This window comes from Euleptes europaea, chromosome 5 (assembly GCF_029931775.1).
Source record: "Euleptes europaea isolate rEulEur1 chromosome 5, rEulEur1.hap1, whole genome shotgun sequence".
Lineage (NCBI taxonomy): Eukaryota > Metazoa > Chordata > Lepidosauria > Squamata > Sphaerodactylidae > Euleptes > Euleptes europaea.
Genome location: NC_079316.1, coordinates 1,635,298 through 1,654,444, shown reverse-complemented (window position 1 = coordinate 1,654,444; position 19,147 = coordinate 1,635,298).

Genomic DNA, 19,147 nt, shown 5'->3' with positions numbered 1-19,147 from the left:
CATGTGATCTGGGGGTAAAGTTGGTAGCTAGGATTTCCAGCTCCAGGTTTGGAAATACCTGGATATTTGGGGATGGAGCCTGAGTAGGGCAGGATTTGGAGAGAGCAGGGACTTCAGTGGGATATAATGCCACAGAGTCCACCTTCCAAAGTGGCCATTTTCTCTAAGTGAACTGATCTTTGTCACCTGGAGATCAGTTGTAATCCCAGGAGAGCTGGCAACCCGGGGTGGTACATACATCCCTGTTTCTATAAAAACAGATTCAGCCTCCAGAGGTGTACCCTGTCCATTGACTGCCGCTATTGTCCTGTGGGTAATGCAGAAATATGCAAAACAACCTTGGAAACAGCAGCAGGTAGAATGACATGTTTAGAGTTGCCTGGCAGGTGCTCAGGGGCGCATCAGTTACTCTGGGACTCAAGAGTCTGTGGGGAGTAGGTGTTGGTGTGTTGTCCTAAACCTGGGCAGTTGTGGGTTCTAATACCCACATGCCCATGAGGTCGCTCTCTCAGTCCAATGTACCTCCCTAAGTGGTTGCGAAGATAAAAATTAGGATGAAATGGAAACATGTATGCAATCCTGAAACAAAAGTAGGATAAAAATGTTAATAGATAAACTCTGCTTTGTGAGTGCCTGTGTTTCTACTTGCATGGTACCTGCTCACCCTGTACATTTGTAAATATACCAATTTTGCAAAAACACCTTAAGTCTCCTGTAGTACTTTCCTCCAAATGGACCTATCCCTATAAAGGTGCCCCAAAACTCCTGATTAGTCAAGTGCGGAATATGAAACACTTTGGTGAAAATATATGCAGAAGAAGAAGAAGAGTTGGTTTTTATATTCCAACGTTCTCTACCACTTAAGGGAGACTCAAACCAGCTTACAATTGCCTTCCCTTCCCCTCCCCACAACAGACACCCTGTGAGGGAGGTGGGGCTGAGAGAGCTCTTAATAGAACTGTAACTTGCCCAAGGTCAAGCAGCTGGCTTCACATGGAGGAGTGGGGAAACAAATCCAGTTCACCAGATTAGCCTCCGCCGCTCATGCGGAGGAGTGGGGAATCAAACCCAGTTCTCCAGATCAGACTCCACTGCTCCAAACCACCACTCTTAACCACTACACCACACTGGCTTTCACCATGCATGGTTGAAAGTGCTGTCAAGTCACAGCTGACTTATGGCAACCCCATAGGGCAGGGGTCCCTAACCCTTTTGAGCCTGCAAGCATATTTAGAATGGTGGGCTCAGTAACAAAAGGGCTGCTGCAGGAGGTGGAGCCAGCCACAACATAGCTGCCCCACTTAACTTCAGTAACACAGTGCAGATCCTTGTGCTGTGGTGGCCAATCAAATCTCCAATAGTCATTCAGAGGCCTTACTGGCCAAAATCCTTACCTGGTCCTGCCCATTTCCTAAAAAACACTTGGCAAGCACCAGAAAAGATGTCAGCAGGTACAATACTGCCCACAGGTACCACATTGGGGAGCCCTGCCATAGGCTTTTCAAGGCAAGAGACATTCAGAGACATTCAGAAATGGTTTGCCATTGCCTTCCTCCACATATCTACCCTGGACTTCCTTGGGGGTCTCCCAACCAAGTACTGAACAGGACTGAACCTCCGTAGTTTCTGAGATCTGATAAGACCAGACTAGCCTTGGGGCCGTCCAGGTCAGGGAAGATGAACAGAGGCGGGGTTTGCCATTGCCTGCCTCTGCATAGCCACCCTGGACTTCTTTGGTGGTCTCCCATCCAAGTACTAACCAGGGCCAACCCTGCTCAGTTTCGGAGATCTGACAAGATTGGGCCAACCTGGGCCATCTAGGTCAGGGTAAATGTTCGTACGTATTGGCAACTGCAGCCAACCACAGACATCTAGTTGGGTGTGCCCAGAGGGAAAATGTACATGCACAAAAACTATACATTATGATGTATATGTGAGATTCATCGAATCATAGAGCTGGAAAAGACTACCCGGGTCATCTAGTCCAACCCTCTACACAATGCAGGAAATTCACAACCACCTCCCCCCTCACACCCCCAGTGACCACTACTCTATGCCTAGAAGACTATACCTCTGTTGATAAAGCCCAAAATCACATTTGCTGTTTTAGCTCCTGCATCACACTGCTGACTTATGTTCAGTGTATGGGCTATTAAGACCCCTAGATCCTTTTTGCACACACTACTGCCAAGACAAGTCTCCCCCATCCTATAATTATGCATTTGATGCAGAATTGTGTGTGTATGTGTGTGTGTGTGTGTGTGTGTGTGTAAAGTGCTGGGAATTGTCATTCTGTCCAAGGACTCACTGCAACTTTCAATTTCTTCCACTCTCCCAGCCCTTGCAGGGTGTTTGCATTGGGGCTACAAGCCCGAACTCTTCCTGCTGACACCTGCCAGGGCTCCAGAACGCCAGCTGCTCCCAGTCCCCTTGCTTCCTCTGAAAGCAAAGCCAAATTGGCCTCTTGCATGTGAATAAAAGCGTTTATTTTCCATTGTCCCAGGCAAAAAGACTTCAGAGGCATTGCATCCCTCCCCAGGCCCAAAGAAAACTCTTTTGACATGGTAGAAATATGCTGCAAAAACCTGGAAAGGGATTGGAGGTCACCTTGGTCACCGAATGCATTAGTAGCCCAGGTTGGTCCAGGCAGCGGGATATTTTTGTGTGAGGACGACTGTCAGGATGCAGCCTTGATGCACCAGACGTACTTGTGAAATTGCGAATCAAATCAAATCAGGATTCTCCTGTTCTCTATCCAGTGTCGGAAATATATTCAGGTGCAATCAGGTTTTGCCGCCGTAGAGAAGAATCTTCACTTTCCAGATGCCTGATGAATTTTGTGCAGCCCAAAAGCTCACAAAAGAATCAGCCAGAAGACCATGTTACATCTTGCAGGTTCCCTCATGGAAGGCATTTCCACCCAGGAAAGCACATGAATTGGGAGGGGTAGCAAATATGGTAGCATACAGAGCCATGATACAGGATGGTCTTCACAGGCTGGAGAACTGGGCTAAAACGAATACAATGAAGTTCAACAAAGAGAAATGTAAAGTTCTGCATCAAACACATAATTATAGGATATAGTTTTTGTGCATATACATTTTCCCTTTGGGCACACCCAACTGGGTGTCTGTGGTTGGCTGCAGTTGCCAATACATTCAAACATTTACCCTGACCTAGATGGCCCAGGCTAGCCCAATCTTGTCAGATCTCTGAAACTAAGCAGGGTTGGCCCTGGTTAGTACTTGGATGGGAGACCACCAAGGAAGTCCAGGGTCACTACACAGAGGCAGGCAATGGCAAACCACCTCTGTTTTGCCTTGAAAACCCCATGAGGAAGGTGTGACTTGACGGCACTTTATACACGCAGGAGGAGGAGTAGTAGTTTATATGCCGACTTTCTCTTCCACTTAAGGGAGAATCAAACCAGCTTACAATCATCTTCCCTTCCGCTCCCAACAACAGACACCCCGTGAGGTAGGTAGGGCTGAGAGAGTTCTAAGAGAGCTGCGACTAGCCCAAGATCACCCAGCTGGCTTCATGTGTAGGAGCGGAGAAACCAACCCGGCTCACCAGATGAGCTTCTACGGCTCATGTGGAGGAGTGGAGAATCAAACCCGGTTCTCCAGATTAGAGTCCGCCGCTCCGAACCCCTGCTCTTAACCACTACACCATACTCGTGTAGTACTTTATGTAGGGTTGCCAGCTCTGGATTGGGAAATTCCTGGAGTTTTTGGGGTGGAGCCTGGACAGAGCAGAGTGTGTGGAAAGAAGGGACCTCTGTGGGGTATAATGCCATAGGGTCCCACTCTCCAAAGTTGCCCTTTTCTACTGGGGAACTGATCTCTGTCATCTGGACATCAGTAGTAATTCCAGGAGATCTCCAGGCCCCAAATGGAGGTTGGCAACCCTAACTTTATGGGCCTGGCAGGACACAGAGAAACTTTGCAGGGGCTGATCATGGGGCAGTCGCCAAAGACATGGTCCTTGGGTCCTCCTCCTTCACTACTCGGTGCCTGTTTATGTGTTCCCCCCCCCCACTGGGGAAAGAGACTGGTTCAAGGTCACTCAGTAGGCTCCATGGCTGAACAGGGATTTGAACCCAGATCTCCTCAGACCAAGTCTGTCTAATATGCCACCCCAGGGTCAGCTGCAAAGGGGGCTTCGTCAGGCATTTGCCAGGACCCGAAACACCAGCCAAGGGACCAACTCCCTACTAGGGAATCTCCTTTTCCCACAGAGCTCAAATGCAGTGGGGTAGGATTTCACTGTAATGGCGGCCTGCTGGGGCTCAGGGGACACCCCCACCCCAAATCCTAACCCTGCTCTGGCTACCTTGAAGCCTTGATCAAGACTGGTTCCAGTGAAGCTTGCTGAAGTGAGATCTTGGCAGCCTTCGATGGAGGTCCTCAGACGACTTTCTCAAGTGATTGGCGCTGGAATTTAAGGCAAGGTGAACAGAAGTTAGCAGCTGAGGATTTTTTGCATTTCCCCCCAGGGGAGCTTCAGGGATAGTCAAATGAACTCTTCTAAATCTGATGCGCTGGAGAAGAAAAATGGGCTCATTTTTATCAGAGCCCGTAATTTAGAAAATCACATGCAGAGCAGTTTCATTCGGGCTGAAAGAAGCGGAAAGCAGTTCTCTTTTTGATCAACTCAGCAGGTTCACCTTTCAAAGTCTGTGTCCTACGAAGGGTTCCCAGGACTGGCTCATACAAAGTACTACTTCATGCAGGAACCTGACAAAGGGAGCTCTGAAGCTCATACCCCGAAACTCTTGCTGTTCTCTAAGGTGCTACTGGACTTGAACCCAGACCAACATGACTACCCTCTGAAATCGACTGTTCTTACTGACTGGTAATGGAACAGTGAACACAAGAAGCTGCCTTATGCTGAATCAGACCCTTGGCCCATCCAAGTCAGTATTGTCTACTCAGACTGGCAGCGGCTCTCCAGGGTCTCAGGCAGAGGTGATGGGATTGGGGGCAGGGGAGGGGGAGAGAGGAGGGAAGCGGGCCGTCTTGGATTAGGGGAATTCCGAGTGATACGGAGATGGTTGGGTCTCTCATGCCACATCCTCTCCCCGCCCATCTTCTCCCCTTGCATAGCTGTGTGTTCCCTTTCATAGGGGGGGTCTGCAAATCACGATCGTGTTAAAATGCATCACGGGGGAATTCCAGACCTCTGTCGCACTGACAAGTTCCTGGAGCTTTTAGCTGCATGCTGTGAGTCGTCCCTCCTCCCCAAAATCCCCTTCCAAGGACTGGTGGGCGGGGGGGGGGGGGTATCTGCTGAAGAAAAGCAAATCGCTGAGAGGGGGTGGGTGTCACCGACGTGTAGGGTTGCCAACCTTCAGGTAATTTGCTATCAAATTGGCATTATAATTCTTGGGTAAAAGTATAGACTATAGTATTATAAAATTTTGTAATAGAAGATAATGAAGAATATAGAGATTAATAGTAGACAAATAGAAATTGCTGAGGTTATTATGAATATCGATTTCAGATTAGAAATGCAATGAATATTCTAATTTTAGATTAGAAACGTAATGTGTTAATGTGTCAAATATCAGATGTGATGGCTTGACTCAGAAATATATGTTTACTTTATTTTTCCTTCCCTCCTTTCCCGTTTTATCTTGTATCCTAAAAATCCAATAAAAATTTTCAAAAAAACACACAAAAATTAGCATTATAATGTAGTTTTGTTGTAATTTGGTCAAACAAAACTACATTATAATATGACCAAATTACAAGAAAAATTTCAAAAGTTGAATTGGTTAACTTTCCTGCAATTGAGGTCAAATTTGCAAAAAGACTGTTTATATCCACATCCATTCCGTGAACTAACTGAATTTGAGCAGCTAATATCTAAAAATGATTCACATATATTAGGAAAAATATATAAGCTCCTCCTGAAATATGATACAGAAGAAGAACAAGTGAAGACAAACATGATAAAGTGGATGCAAAATTTTGGAGAAATGATTAATACCGACTCTTGGGAAAACTTTGCTCCTCTGAATTGAAATACACAGTTTCTCAAGAAGTGAAAGAAAACTGGTATAAGACCTTCTACAGATGGTACCTGACTCCAAATATGCTTTCTCAGATGGCAACTCCTGGGGAAAAAGGTGCATGTTGAAAATGTCAAGAATCTGACGGTTCCTATTTCCATGTTTGGTGGACTTGCCCTAAGTTACAAATATATTGGAAAAGAGTTCATTATGAACTACAACGGATGTTAGATACCAAATTTATACTTGATCCAAAATTTTATCTACTCAGCATAGTACCATCAAGCCTATCTCAAAAACAACATGACGTTTTCAAATATGCCACAACAGCTGCTAGAATAATCTTAGCAAGGACATGGAAACAAACTCATATACCAGATATTGATAATTGGAAAGAAAAACTGTTAGAATATGCAGCAATGGCAAAAATGACTGATGAACTGAATGCTAAATCCAGTGAATCTTCTGAGCAATTTCAGGAGAAGTGGGCATCTTTTTATTTATATATGAAGTCTAATTAGCACGAATAAAGGATGCTAAAATACTATAACCAACTTTGCTTAAAATTTTTTCTTCTTTTTTTAGCTAAGTTAACTGTTAAACAAGAACTATAATTTTTAAAATACCAGAGATTATTTAGAAGTAAGAACAACATACTAAAGTCATTTTGTAACCATACTTTATTAGAAATCACCTTACAATACTGTTTTGTTTTTATTATGCTAACATTTACCCCTTTCCCTTTTTCCTTTCCTGTATCCTTATTGAAAGAAAATAAAAAAAATAATAATGTAGTTTTGTTTAAAATGTTATAAGTTGACTGTAATATAGTTCTTGTGTGGATTTTTTAGCCACAGTGCTACAATTTGGTTGTCAAATTTCTATTTTAGCATGAGATTTCTTTTGCTTAACCTCTAGGTATTAGCAGAAGATCTCCTGCTATTACAACTGATCTCCAGCCAAAAGAGATCAGTTCCCCTGGAGACAATGGCTGCTTTGGCCACTGGACTCTTTGGCATTGAAGTCCTTCCCCTCCCTAAACTCCACCCTCCTCAGGCTCCACCCAAAAAACCTCCCGCCAATGGCGAAGAGGGACCTGGCAACCCTACTGATGTGCTGCTTAGGGTTGCCAACCCCCAGGTAGGACCTGGAGGTGTCCTGGAATTATGACTGATATCCAAAGATCAGTTCCCCTGGAGAAAATGGCTACTTGGAGTCTTAGTGGCATTGTACCCTGCTAAAGTCCCTCCCCAAACCCTGCCCTCCCCAGGCTCCACCCCCAAATCTCCAGGAAATTCCCAACCCACAGCTGGCAACCCAATAAATGGTGCATGCACAATGAAATGCTGGGGGGGGGGGGTTAGAAAAGGAGATCAGAGTAGCTGGCCACAGGCCTTGCTATGCCAGGAGAGAGCCCCTTCCAGGGAGTCAGCAGCACCTGCAGATTGCCTGGAGGGAGCAGGGAGCCAAAGGGGGAAAGAAGCGGGGAGTTTGGGGGTAGGGGCTTGCTTGCTTTATTTTTAGGGAATAGTTAAGGGAATTATTTTTATTGTTTTAGTTTGACTAAGACAGGGGTGGGGAACCTCAGGCCCGGGGGCCGTATGCGGCCCCCGAGGACTTTTTTTTGCGGCCCTCGGGAGCTCCGGGGCCCTGCTGCAGAGGCAGGGCGCAGGGCGGCCCTCCCAGAGGCTGTTCCTGGCACCACAGCTTACAGTGGTGCTGCGGCGCCCTTTGGACCTCCTCTCGCCGACTGTCGGCTGTTGAGCAGCGAGAGGGAGGGGGAAAGAGGCTGGCGGCTCCTGGCAGCAGAGCATGCATGCAGGAGCCAATTGGGCTTCGGGGGGGGGGCTTTTGTGGACTCTGGGGAGGAAAGGGCATGGAGACTGGGGCCCGGTCGCATGGGGCTCTGTGCACCGCCGGGTGTGTGTGGGGGCAGGGGAGGCTGGGGCCCGGTCACGCGGGGCCAGCGGGGGTGTGTGTGTGGGGGAAGGCTTTTCTCTCTTTTCTTCCTTTTTCTGTCACTCTTTCTCCTTTCTCTCCTCTTTTTCTGTCTCTTTCTTTGTCTCCCTCCGTCCTTTTCTTTGTCTTCCTTCATCCTTTTCTTTCTTTCTCCCTCTCTCTCCATTTCTTTCTCCCTTTCTCTCCCTTCCTCCCTTTTCCTCTTTCTCTGTTTTCCTTCCTCCCTTGCCGATCGACTGTGGGCTGTGCCCCCCTGGCACCTCATTTGCTCGGGCGCACTGCTGGCTGCCCTTCCGCCTGGGAGGGGGGAGTGGGGGCACCCTGCAGGCCTTCTCTGTGTGGCTTCCCCTGGGGTTGTCAACCTCCAGGTGGTGGCTGGAGACCTGGCAACCCTAGCCTCTTCCCCCCCCACCGGGAGATCTACACCTGGTATGGCCCCTGAATGATGTCATAAATGTGCAAATGGCCCTTGGCAGGAAAAAGGTTCCCCACCCCTGGACTAAGAGATGTTAGATTTTAACTGTTTTATTTTAACGAACTGTTGTAACCTTCCCTGAGCCTGGCTGGGGATTGAGGGCAGGCTAGAAATCAAATAAATAATAATAATTAATAATAATAGCACTCTCTCTCCCTCTGCTGGCAGACCCCTTCTAAGCAGGCTGACATGGGCCACAAGAAGTCCATGTGGTGCAATGGTTACAGCGCTCGACTAGGATCTGGGAGACCCAGGTTCGAATCCCCACTTCTGCCATGGAAGTTCATTGGGAGACCTTGGGCCTATCACATGCTCTGCGAGGATAAAATGGAGGAGAGGAAAACAATAGGTCCAAAGTTAGGTAGTTGGCTTTGGCAGGAGACAGTGGTTAGAGGATGCCGTCCAAGGTCAAACACAGACATTTATTTATTTATTTAGATTTTCAACCTGCTCTCAATCCCCAGCTGAGGCCGGGCTCTCAGGGCGGCAGAGTCCAATGTATCAAGCAATAGAAAGTGAAGCCAAAAGTCCGGGGTCAGGTCCAACCCAGAAGAATCAGGTTCATTGAGAGTCCAAAGTACAGCACGGAAAAGCAGGCATGGCAAGGGTGTTGATACACGTTTTTCCCATGCTAGCTTTTCTTTGACAGCTGCTTAAACAGGAAATTAACTTGCTGGGATGGATAAACCAGCTGTAGTTAATTAGGCTATTCCGGCATTCCAAGCCAGGTGTCATTCATCAGCCCCACACTGCCTCCTAGTTGCTGTCAGGGATTGATCTGTGCTGAGCCAGCAATCCTGCATTTCCTTGTCTTTCCTGCAGTTCTCTTCGTAGATGCCTCCTTCTTTGTTCCAAAAGTTCTGGCAACCCTAAAGGTGAGGCTGCCCTTTGCTGGGTTTCAGGCAAGGCTTGCGTTCCTGAGCTGGAGGCATGGGGCAGCAATTTCTGCCTGTGACTGAATCCCTCCACCTCCTCCTCTGAGGAAGTGTCAGCAGGCTGACCCATGAGTAGGGTTGCCAGGCCGCTTGGATTGGTGGGCAATTGCCTGCCAATCCATCGGCTGGCTCAGGAGCAGGGACAGCACACAATATGATTACGAGGTAAAGCAGAGCGGCGCTTCTGGTAAAAACCAGAAGTGATGAAATTGCGTCACATGTGGCCAAACACACGCAATCCCCACCCCAGCTTTGCCCCAAAAACTTCCTACTGGAGGAGAGGGGGAATCTGGCAACCCTATCCATGCCACAAGATGCTTTGGGCCCCCATTGGAGAGAAAGGCAGGGTAGAAGGCAGGTTCTCTCCAGAGACCCTGGGGAGATGCTGCCAGCCTGAGTAGACAATGCTGACCTTGATGGACCGATGGTCTGATTCAGTTGAAGGCAGCTTCATACATGTACAAATCAAGCAGAAATAAAATAAGGAAATCCACACTTTCTGCCTCCAGTTAAAATGCCTCTGGTATATTATTATCAATATTATAATCATTCATTCATTAGCTTTAATTGGGTAAGGGGCTTAATCTGTGGATTTACTAATTGCAGCTTTATTTTAGGAGTCAGTAGAGGTCAATTCTAATCACTAATGGCAAATTCTTGTGGGCGGCATTTTTACTGAATGTTAGAAGGTATTTTTTGGGGGTGATGAATAATGGAGGGGAATGAAAAAAGATGCCTAGCCTTCCAAAAAATAGGAGACCTTTTGTTCCGGAAATTATAAGTTTCCCCACACTTCCATCAAATAGGATTTGGTGTAACATGCAGATGTGTTTTAAGCTTATTTGGCTAATTACCCTGTTAAAAGGTCATGATTAGCCAGCTAAAAAGACCTTAATTGGCTGACAGCCCTAATCAGAATTAGCATTTGCCCAGTGCCTCTAGCAGCTCTTTGCTCTGGGCAGAACCAGTCCCTGGTCTCCAAAGATGGGCAGCCAGCTGTAGAAGCCGTTCCCCCTCCCAAAAAATGGGGGGAGGAAGAAAGAGTGTAGGTAGGGTTGCCAGCCTCTAGGTGGGGGGCCTGGAGGTCTCCTGGAATCACAGCTGATTTCCAGATGACAGAAGTCAGTTCCCACAGAGAAAATGTCTGCTTTGGAGGGTGGACTCTTTGGCATCACACCCTACTAAGGTCCTTCCCCTCCCCAGGCTCTACCCCCAAATTCTTCAGGAATTTCCCAACCTGGAGCTGGCAACCCTACCTGTGGGGGTAGATGAGTGATGAAAGCCATTTGCGGAATGGGGTGTCCACCGACATTGCCCGAAAGCTCCTTCTCTCTTTGCTTGGCACCTGGAAAGGAGCTCTTTCCCTTCAGTCACCTCTTGTGCAATCTGGGCATTCACCTACTTCAGACACGAGCGCTGACTTTGCTTCCCACTCCAATGTGCATCCACCGGCCCTGGCGCGGTACCCAGGGGACTTGGGTGCTGCCCAGAATGGGTTCCTCCTAGAACTTATTCCAAAATCAGCTGCAATCTGGGGGGGAGGGGAGCTGTACAAGAAGGGGCTGCTTGTGCCACCTGGCAAGTAAATCGCCCCATCAGCTGTTGGCAGCCTCCCTCTGCCTACCGGCCAGCTGCAACCCTGCTCTGCCACTTAGGCAGAGGTTGGCTCTTCCTGCAAGCAGCACTTCAGCCTCTGGTTTGCCAGCTGTGCCCAAGGCTGGGGGCGGGCGGGGGGAGCTCACTGTGGGTACTGCAGGGAAGAAAGCCTACGGTTGGATCGTGCTTCTTTCCCACACCGTTTCTGCCCTCTCCCCGCAAGCTGAGCCCCTAAAGCCAGAAGGTGGAATGCTGAAATCCAGTTCACACACGACTCCTCCACTCCTCCAGGTCGGTACTGGATTTTTGACAAATAGGTACCATGGTTCGGAGATATTTAGAAACCACACTGGTTGACATCCCAGCATTCTGGGGGCCCTTTCTTAGCTTTGCAATGACAGGGGACTATGAAGCAGCAGCAGAGTCTCACCTGTGTGGGTCTGACTGCAGGTGGGTACTGAGACAGCAGGGTAGACTTCCCCTGCCTATGGAAGATCCACTGATTTAGCAATTTGCAATAATCTCTTTTCCTTTCTGTAAAATGTATTGAAATGTATTAGGACAGCAAGGGAATAGCTTGCTGCTGGGCAGAATATCTCTGTGTGCTAAGGAATTGGGGCAAGAGTCATGGAGGGTTAGAGTAAACCATAACAAGAACTGGGTGAAACTGTTATTCTACTGTTACTCTACTGCCGCCTCGATGTCTGGAGTGTTATCAGCTCTACCCTGAATGTTGATGGGTTGTCATATCTTGAATTTGGGTAAATATCCCTTCCTCCGTATGATCGGGGCTCAGAGATTTTTACTCGGTAGAGTGCTCTGGGTAGCAGCTGCTTCAAATAAATAACTGTTTTCTTGTAAACAACGGTTTTGGGTCTCCTTCTCCTCCACGAACCATTTTACCACATCAGTACCCAGAGATAGACAGCTCTTCCATTAGGAAACAAAAAGAGTTCCCTGCACACCACAAGCTAGAAAGCAGGCAGAAAGCACCCTGAGCTGCTAGTTTGCTGAATGCAAATGAAGACCTGCAAGGCTTGAGACCAGGAAATCTGAAGGACCCTCTTCTCCCATACATTCCTTCCTGGGAATTAAGATCACAGGGAGAGGCCCTCCGGACTGTCCCATCAATCAAAGAAGATCATTGAGTGGGCACGTAAGACAGGGCCTTTTTGGTGGCAGCCCCATGGTTATCGAACAACCTCCCCAGGGAGGTGAGCCTGTCCTCCTTCACTTTCGATCTTCAGGAGGCAGCTGGAGACAGTTTTATTTAGGACTGTATTTGACTGATTTAAGTATATTTATTAGCAGTACTACCGTAACTGGAATTTATAAATTATGACCTTTTATTTGTTTTTATAATTGTTTTATTTATATTGTTTCTATTGTGTTTTTATAATCGTGTCATTTACATTGCAAGCCCCTGTGAGTTCTGCAAGAGAGAAAGGCAGCTAATAAATGTTTAAATAAATAAACAAATAAAAATAAACATTTTACTATTCAGAAGCACTTAACTATGCCCCCCTCTGCCTGCCTGCAATCTGCAGCAGTCTATTTTAGGGACAGGTAATAAATTTACTGGGGCTAATATGGCTATGCCCCCCACCCCACCCCCGGACATTGAAACCTGCTCACACAGTTGTTCAGAGGTAAGGTTGCCAGCTTAGGGTTGGGAAACCTCTGAAGACTTTGGGGGTGAAGTCTGGGGAGGGCATATTTTGGGGAGGGGCTTCAATGAGGTATAATACCTACAATGAGGTATAATACCCTACATAGTTAAGGTTGCCAACTTCCAGGTGGGGCCTGGAGATTTCCCATAATTAAAACTGACCGAGATCAGTTCCTCTGGAGGAAATGGCTGTTCTGAAAGGTGGACTCTATGGCATTATATTCCAACTAGGTCCCTCCCCTCCTTAAACCCCACCATCCCAAGGCCCACAAATCTCCAGGAATTTCTGAACTCAGGGTTGGCTACGGTTGCCAGGTCCCTCTTCACCACTGGTGTGTGGTTTTGGGGGCAGAGCCTGAGGAAGGCGGGGTTTGGGGAGGGGAGGGACTTCAATGCCATAGAGTCCAATTGCCAAAGCAGCCATTTTCTCCAGGTGAACTGATCTCTATCGGCTGGAGATCTGTTGCAGTAGCAGAAGATCTCCAGCTAGTACCTGGCTGTTGGCAACCCTACGGTTGGCAACTCTAGAACCTGGCAGCGTGTTGGGGCACATGGTGTGCTGCGATATGTGCTCCAAGCCCCGATTCAGAGTGCATGGAGGAATTCTGGATGGGCTGCCATGCACACCTCTGTGGCTAAAGCCTAGAGAGCACAAATTGCATCTGTCCCCACCCCACCCCCAACAGCTTTCAATCCCTATCCCAAATTTACTTCTGCTTCACTCCACTGGCTAAAAACCTATTTATTCATTACATTTCTCCAGGCAGCTCAGAGCAGCAGTGAAGGTAGGTCAGGCTGTGAAAGGGTGCCTTATTCAAGGTGGTGCAATGAGCTTCGTAGCCAAGCAAGGGTTTGGAGGGGGGTTTCCCACGCTCAGGCACGGCTTGGCTGGCTTGGCTCCACCGGGCCTCCCCTTGATGGCTGTTCCCCTGGGTGCACGTCCCTCAAAGAAGGACTTGCCGGCCACGCGCTCAGGTGCCTCACAGTCTCCTGGTAGGAGGGAGGCGATCCATCCCCTGACGTGTTCCTCTCAAGGCTCTGGAGGTGAGGGAGGACCTTGGGCAGCATTCCAGGGGCCACATCCTTCTCTGGGGAGAGACAAGGGAGATGTTTCAGAGATCCCTTCAGAAAGCAACCCGTGACAGCCCCAAGCATGGTGACACATTCAAAATTGGGATCCCCTAGAGAAAACGGCGGCTTTGGAAGGGGAACTCTATGGCGATATACTCTGCCGAGGTCCTTCCCCTCCCCAAATCCCACCCTCCCCAGGCTCCACCCCCTCCCCATCTCCAGGAATTTCCCAACCCGGAGTTGGCAGCACCTGTGTCCAACGGAATGCTTTCCATTGCAGGCAGTTCATACAGACATTCAGAGCCCCGGTGACCTGCATAGAGTGTGGGAGTTAGACTAAGCAGCCCGGGTTCAAATCTGTGCTCAGCTGTGAGATTCACTAGGGTGACCTTGGGCCTATCATGATTCTAACCTACCTCACAGGGTTGTTGTGAGGTGAATATGGGATAACCCCATGTGTAATGCATATTTCCTTCCATATGTCCCTGTGCACCAACTACGGTCATCAGGCAGCTATCTGTTGGATGTCTCACCACTCAGGGCGGCCTGTAGGGTTGCCCGGTCCCTTTGTCACCGTAGGGAAGTTTTGGGGGCAGAGCCTGAGGAGGGCGGGATTTTGGGAGGGGAGGTACTTCAATGCCATAGAGCCCAATTGCCAAAGCGCAATTGCCATAGAGCCCAAAGGTGAACTTATCTGTATCGGCTGGATAGAGGGCTTGCGTAGGGTTGCCAACCTCCAGGTGGTGACTGGAGATCTCCCGCTACTACAACTGATCTGCAGGCGACAGAGATCAGTTCCTCTGGAGAAAATGGCCATTTCAGCCATTGGACTCTATGGCATTGAAGTCCCTCCCCTCCCCAAACCCCACCTTCCTCAGGCTCCGCCCCAGATATCTCCAGGTATTTCCCAACCCGGAGATGGCAATCTTATGCTTGAGGGTGTTTCCATTTTAAAGTGGGGAGAGATTGGGGTTTGCTATTTCATCTTTCGTTTTAGCTGGGGATGTTTTAACTATTATTGTAAGCAGCCTTGAACTATGAGGAAAGGTGGGATACGAGTATTTTAATAAAATAAATAAATAAAAGTACATGGAAGTTTCCTTGGCAAAAAGTCATCCAGTTATGAAAGTTGGAGTGAAGGTATCAAACGAGGAAAGCAGCATATTTTACATGGTAACCCTGAACAGAGTTACTCCAGTCTAAACAATAGAAACAAATGGGCTTAGGCTGCAGAAACTTTGCAGAGGATCTAATTTTTGTGATAATTTTGTTGAGGCAGCCAGAAATATCAGTGGTTCTGACTGCTTTCACCCTAGAATCGGTCCTTCTGGTAAAGCTTTTTACCCCAGTTTCCTTGCAGTGGAATATGAATTCAGGAATTTTTCATCAGGTTTCGGACTAGAGTTTCCAGCCTCCAGGTGGGGCCTGGAGACCTGTTTTTACAACTGACCTCAACACTACAGAGTTCAGTTCCCCTGGAGAAAATGGCTGCTTTGGAGGATGGACTCTATGACATTGTACCATGCCAAGGTCCTTCCCCTCCCCAAACCCCTCTTCAGGCTCCACCCCCCCAAATCTCCAGGTATTTCCCAACCCAGAGCGAGCAACCCTATTTCAGACTGAGCCCAGGTGAGACCCAGCCCTCTTTGCGCCTGACTCACCGTACACTGAATCGACATCACTGAGGGCAAACACAGCCACGGTGCGCTGTGAGGAGAAGCGCCTGCACCACGTGAGCCAGCGCTGGAGGCAGCAGAGGGCCATGCACAACAGGATCGTGGCCAGGAGGAGCGACATGCAGAACCTGGAGAAGGGAAAAAATAATCCACAGAACCAAAGGCGTATCTCAAGGGAGCGCCTGGGAGGAGGAGAGGTGAGCCACTCTGCTTTAGTGTGCCACGAAGAGATAGGTGGTGGGGGCAACCGCAAAATGTCAGGGAGATGATGCATAACTCTCATGGTAACTCTTCGGCGTTTCAGGAAGAAGCTCTAACAAGAAGCCTTTTAATCTGCACAGCCATTCAGAAACCCTGCTGGGGAAAAGCTCCAGCTGGCCCCACTCCAAAGTTAAATTGTGGAACTCCCTGCCCCAGGATGTGGTGATGGCTGCCAACTTGGAAGGCTTTAAGAGGAGAGTGGACATGTTCGTGAAGGAGAGGGAAATTAATGGCTACTTGTCAAAATGCATACTAGTCATGATGCACGCCTGCTCTCTCCAGGATCAGAGGAGCAGGCCTATTACATTAGGTGCCGTGGAACACAGGCAGGAGAATGCTTAAGGTTGCCACTAGGGCTGTTGAAAAAAAAATTCGGTAAAATTCGGATTCGGCAAAATTCAGCCAGTTTTTATTCGGGAAATGCCGAAGTCCGAACTCCCCCCTTCGGGTCCATGCAGTTCGGCATGAGATCCGGAGTTCGGGGAAAAATTCGGCCGAATAAAGCCATTAAAAACACAATCGTGCCTTTCCGCGGCTCTGGGGGAACATTTTTGGGGGTAGAGGTCCAAAACTTTCAGCGTAGCTTGAGGGGACCCTTCTTGCAAGAACCCCCAAGTTTTGTAAAGATTGGGTCGGGGGGGCTGAGATATGGGCCCCGAAAGGGGTCCCCCCTCCTTAATGTGCATCTCTGACAATGGGGGTTTGCAATTAGCAGAGCTTGCCACCCACGCCCAAAGTTCCCAGCCCCGACAAAGAGCTGAGCTGAGGGGAGCAAGGGCGGGGCAGGTGTGAAGAAGTTTGCAAACCATGCAAAGCAACACATTTGCAGCCATGCAAACCATGCAAAGCAACATGTTTGCAACCAGCATGGCTCTTCTTATGTTCTTATGAACATGCCTATTATCTTAGGTGCTGTGGAGCACTGGCAGGAGAATGCTGCTGCAGTCGTCTTGCTTGTGGGCTTCCTAGAGGCACCTGGTTGGCCATTGTGTGAACAGAAAGCTGGACTCGATGGGCCTGGGTCTGATCAGCATGGCCTTTCTTATGTTCTTATGTTCACTCCCTAAACGCACTTGACGGGCACCTGTAAAAGTGTGGATGGGTGTCATGTCGCCCAAGGGCACCATGTTGTGGAACCCGCCATAAATTACCTCTCTTGTCAACACTGTCTCCATTGCAGGGTTTGTACTCACCAGATGTACCAGGGACCACCGCTGGGCTCTTTATAACTAAGGCAGCTGGCAAATAAATATACAGATATCTATTAAACTGAACAGTAGGCATGACCTCTGACTTCAGGGAAGGGGCTTGTTTTTTTTTTTTTTCCCAGTAGGGGCACAAGCTATTTGTGCGCTGAGCTTTCATGAACCACCACCACCCCGGTGCAAAACATTTTGAGGTATTTCCTAAGCTCTGCCACATCTGGTTTCCAAAAGGTCAAGTGTTTGCAGAATTTTTTTCACTGGAACCCAAATATCACTCCCAGTCCTATTCAATAGCACCCCCCCCAAAAAAAAAACCACACAGTATTTCTGCTTGTAGTCAATCAGGGACTCAACTTACTGCTACTGGGTGGGCTGAGGTACGTTGAGGGGACCTTTGTCTGTGTCTCCCGATAGGTTGCCACTCCAACCTCTGGGGTTCGCCTGCTTCATGCATGACATGCTAGATGGCCATCTGTCAGCAATGCTGATTCTATGACCTTAGGCAGTTCATGAGAGGGAGGGCATCTTGGCCATCTTCTGGGCATAGGGGTCACTGGGGATGTGGGGGGGCAGGTAGTTGTGAAATTCCTGCATTGTGCAGGGGGTTGGACTAGATGACCCTGGTGGTCCCTTCCCACTCAATGATTCTATGATAACCCTACCTAGAATGAGGATCCACGCACCAATGTGCAGCTATCCCTGCTTATAGGGCACAGCTGATGTTGGGTCCCTCCCCAGCACTAAGACAAGCTCAGAATGTATTTTACTTTTCTTTATTTTAAAAAAAACACTAAAAACCCAAACTCCCCACAGGCAAATACGGTATAAGAATTGAGATGGAGAACTGCCTTTTACCTCTCAGCTGATTCACAGTCTGCCTCCAAACTCGCCGGCTGAAAGATACAAAGGAATGCACAGAGTCCAGGTGGGAATGGTTCTACCTGCCAACATCCAGTTTGCCTGGATTTACAGAACAGCCCCTGGGAGACGAATAAACCCCCTGCTCACAGTCACAACAGCAAATGGGTGAACATGGAGAAGAGACCCTAGGCATGGTTCAAACGGAAGGAAATTTAGAGTAAGATTCAGATATCAGTCCCTATTCCCCACCCCAAGAAGCCCAACCCCTCATCCTGGAAAAGAGAAACAGCCAAGGGGCCACCCAGTTTTGCCTCCCGTTACTTTCCTGGTGAACAGGGCTCCCAGCCTCCAGGTGGCACCTGGAGATCTCCCACTGTTACAACAGATCACCAGATTACAGAGATCAGTTCCCCTGGACAAAAAGGCTGTTTTGGCAATTGGACTCTATGGCAATATACCCTACTGAGTCCCTCCCTTCCCCCAAACCCTGCTCCCTCCAGAGCTGGCAGATCTGTGAGCAGGATCTTGCTGAGATTCACCAGGTGCTTCTTGCCTGCTTGAACACAACGGCCAGCACATCATCAGGGTTCATTTGCTATGGCAACCATTTCAAAATATGTAGGGTCGTAGCTAGGATTGCCCTCTCTGGGTTGGGAAATGCCGGGGGATTTGGGGGGTGGGGCCTGAGCAGAGCAGGGTTTGGGGTGGGGAGAGACTTCAATAGGGTTATAATGCCACGGAGTCGGAATCTACCTTTCAAAGCAGCCATTTTCTCCAGGGGAACTGATCTCTGTCAACTGGAGATCAGTTGAAATCCCAAGAAATCCCACAATTGTTCAACAGTGGAATCAGCTACCTGGGGAGGTGTTGAGCTCCCCCTCACTGGCAGTCTTTAAGCAGAGGCAGGACAAGCACTTGTCAGGGATGCTCTAGGCTGATCCTGCGTTGGGCAGGGGTAGGGTTGCCAGGTTCCTCTTCGCCACTGGTGGGAGATTTTGGGGATGGAGCCTGAGGAGGGTGAGTTTGGGGAGGGGAGGGACTTCAATGCCAAAGCCATACATTACAGCCATTTTCTCCAGGTGATCTGTATCGGCTGGGGATCAGTTGTAATAGAAGGAGATCTCCAGCTAGTACCTGGAGGTTGGCAACCTTAAGCAGGGGGTTGGACTGGAAGGCCAGTATGGCCCCTTCCAACTCTATGATTCTATGAAATTTCCAGCTACCACCTGCAGGCTGGCAGCCCTAGTGGGGGGGGGGGAGGGGATATGTGTTGAAAATCCAGATCCCTAAACCTTCTGTGCACATAGTGAAGGCATTTAAACCCAACTCCCAATGATCAGCTTGCTTTGAGCATCACTAACCAGCTACCACAAAGCCAGGAGAAAAACTCTGTTTCCATCTGGCCACTGAACCGATGCCCCCC